The sequence below is a fragment of the Crotalus tigris genome, unplaced genomic scaffold, assembly GCF_016545835.1.
Source record: "Crotalus tigris isolate CLP2741 ecotype Arizona unplaced genomic scaffold, ASM1654583v1 scf7180000018707.124998, whole genome shotgun sequence".
NCBI lineage: Eukaryota > Metazoa > Chordata > Lepidosauria > Squamata > Viperidae > Crotalus > Crotalus tigris.
In genome coordinates, this window is record NW_024097158.1 from 48,195 (window position 1) to 51,152 (window position 2,958).

A 2,958-nucleotide genomic window follows, 5' to 3' on the forward strand; every position below is an offset into this window, starting at 1 on the left:
GTTACCATGAACTCAAAGAGCAAAATGAACATCGCCAAGAAACTCACAGTGCTTGGGTATTTTTAGGAGGACACTGACATTTCTACCCTGCGCTACCTATTTTTCCTGGTAAAATACATGGGAAAATCCCATAGGAGGAAAATTCCACTTAGGGATAAGGTTAGGTCACCATGAACTCATAGAGCAAAAGGGACATCGCCAACACACTCGGATGCTTGGGTATGGTTAGGAGAGAACTGATTTTTGTAGGCTTCTCTATCTATATTTCCTGTTAAAATAGATGGGAAAATCCCATAGGAGGAAAATTCCACTTAGGGTTAGGTTTAGGTCTCCATGAACTCCTAGAGCAAAATGGACATAACACACTCAGAGTGCTTGGGTATGGTTAGGAAAGCACGTATATTTCTGTGTTGCGGTATCTATGTTTTCTTGCAAAATATTTGGAAAAATCCCATAAGAGGAAAATTCCACTTAGGGTTAGAGTTAGGTTACCATGAACTCGTAGAGCAAAATGAACATCGCCAACAAACTCGGAATGCTTGGGTATGGATTGGAGGAGACTGCCCTATCTAGCCTGCGCAATCTACATTTCCTGATAAAATACAAGAGAAAAACCCATACGAAGAAAATTCCACTTAGGGTTAGGGTTAGGTCACCATGAACTAATAGAGCAAAATGGACATTGCCAATACACTCGGTGTTCTTTGGTATGGTTAGGAGGGAACAGACTTTTCTAGGCTGCCCTATCTATGTTTCCTGGTAAAATACATGGGAAAAACCAATAGGAGGAAAATTCCACTTAGGGTTAGGGTTAGGTTACCATGAACTCGTAGAGCAAAATGAACATCGCCAACAAACTCGGAGTGCTTCGGTACGTTTAGCAGGGCACTGAGCTTTCTAGCCTGCGCTATCTATGTTTCCTGGTAAAATACATGGGAAAATCCCATAGGAGGAAAATTCCACTTAGGGTTAGGTTACCATGAACTCGTAGAGCAAAATGAACAACGCCAACAAACTCGGAGTCCTTGGGTATGGTTAAGAGGGTTCTGACCTTTTTAGCCTGCGCTATCTATGTTTCCTGGTAAAATACATAGGAAAAACTCATAGGAGGAAAATTCCACTTAGGGTGAGGGTTAGGTCACCATGAACTAATAGAGCATAATGGACATTGCCAACACCCTCAGTGTGCTTTGGTATGGTTAGGAGGGCACTGACCTTTCTAGCCTGCGCGATCTATGTTTCCTAGTAAAATATATGGGAAAATCCCATAGGCGGAAAATTTGATTTAGGGTTTCTGTTAAGTCACCATAAATTCATAGAGCAAAATGGACATTGCCAACACACTGAGAGTGCTTTGGTATAGTTAGGAGGGAACTAACTTTATTAGGCTTCCCTATCTATGTTTCCTGGTAAAATACATGGGAAAATCCCATTGGAGGAAAATTCCACTTAGGGTTAGGGTTAGGTCACCATGAACTAATAGAGCAAAATGGACATTGCCAATACACTAGGTGTGCTTTGGTATGGTTAGGAGGGAACTGACTTTTCTAGGCTGCCCTATCTATGTTTCCTGGTAAAATACATGGGAAAATCCCATTGGAGCAACATTCCACTTAATGTTAGAGTTAGGTGACCATAAACTCATAGAGCAAAATGGACATCGCCAACAGACTAAGAATACTTGGGTATGGTTAGGAGCGCACTGACTTTTTTAGGCTTCCCTATATATGTTTCCTGGCAAAATAAATGGGAAAAATCTATTGGAGGAAAATTCCACTTAGGGTTAGGGTTTGGTTACCATGAACTCAAAGAGCAAAATGAACATCGCCAACAAACTCGGAATTCTTGGGTATGTTTAGGAGGGCACGTATATTTCTACGTTGCCCTATCTATGTTTCCTAGAAAAATATATGGAAAAATCCCATAGGAGGAAAATTCCACTTAGGGTTAGGTCACCATGAACTAATAGAGCAAAATGGACATTGCCAACACACTCGGAATGCTTTGGTATGGTTAGGAGGGAACTGACTTTTCTTGGCTTCCCTATCTATATTTCCTGGTAAAATACATGGGAAAATCCCATTGGAGCAAATTATGTTAGTGTTAATGTTAGTGTTAGGTGACCATAAACTCATAGAGCAAAATGGACATCGCCAACATAGTCGGAGTGCTTCGGTATGGTTAGGAGGGCACTGACTTTTCTAGGCTGCTCTATGTTTCCTGGTAAAATACATGGGAAAATCCCATAGGAGGAAAATTCCACTTAGGGTTAGGATACCATGAACTCGTAGAGCAAAATGAACAATGCCAACAAACTCGGAGAGCTTGGGTATGGTTAGGATGGCACTGATCTTTCTAGCCCGCGTTATCTATGTTTCCTGGTAAAATACATGGGAAAATCCCATTGGAGCAACATTCCACTTAATGTTAGAGTTAAGTGACCATAAACTCATAGAGCAAAATGGACATCGCCAACACACTAAGAATGCTTGGGTATGGTTAGGAGCTAACTGACTTTTTTAGGCTTCTCTATCTATATTTCCTGTTAAAATAGATGGGAAAATCCCATAGGAGGAAAATTCCACTTAGGGTTAGGGTTAGGTCACCATGAACTAATAGAGCAAAATGGACATCCCCAACACACTCGGAGTGCTTGGGTGTGGTAAGCAGGAAAATGACTTTTCAGGGCTGCCCGATCTATTTTTTATGGTGAAATAAATGGGAAAATCCCATTTGAAGAAAATTCCACTTAGGGATAGGGTTAGGTTACCATGAAATCGTAGAGGAAAACGAACATCGCCAACAAACTCGGAGTGCTTGGGTATGGTTAGGAGGGCACTGACCTTTCTAGCCTGCGCGATCTTTGTTTCCTGGTAAAATACATGGGAAAATCCCATAGGAGGAAAATTTTAATTAGGGTTTCTGTTAAGTCACCATAAATTCATAGAGCAAAATGGA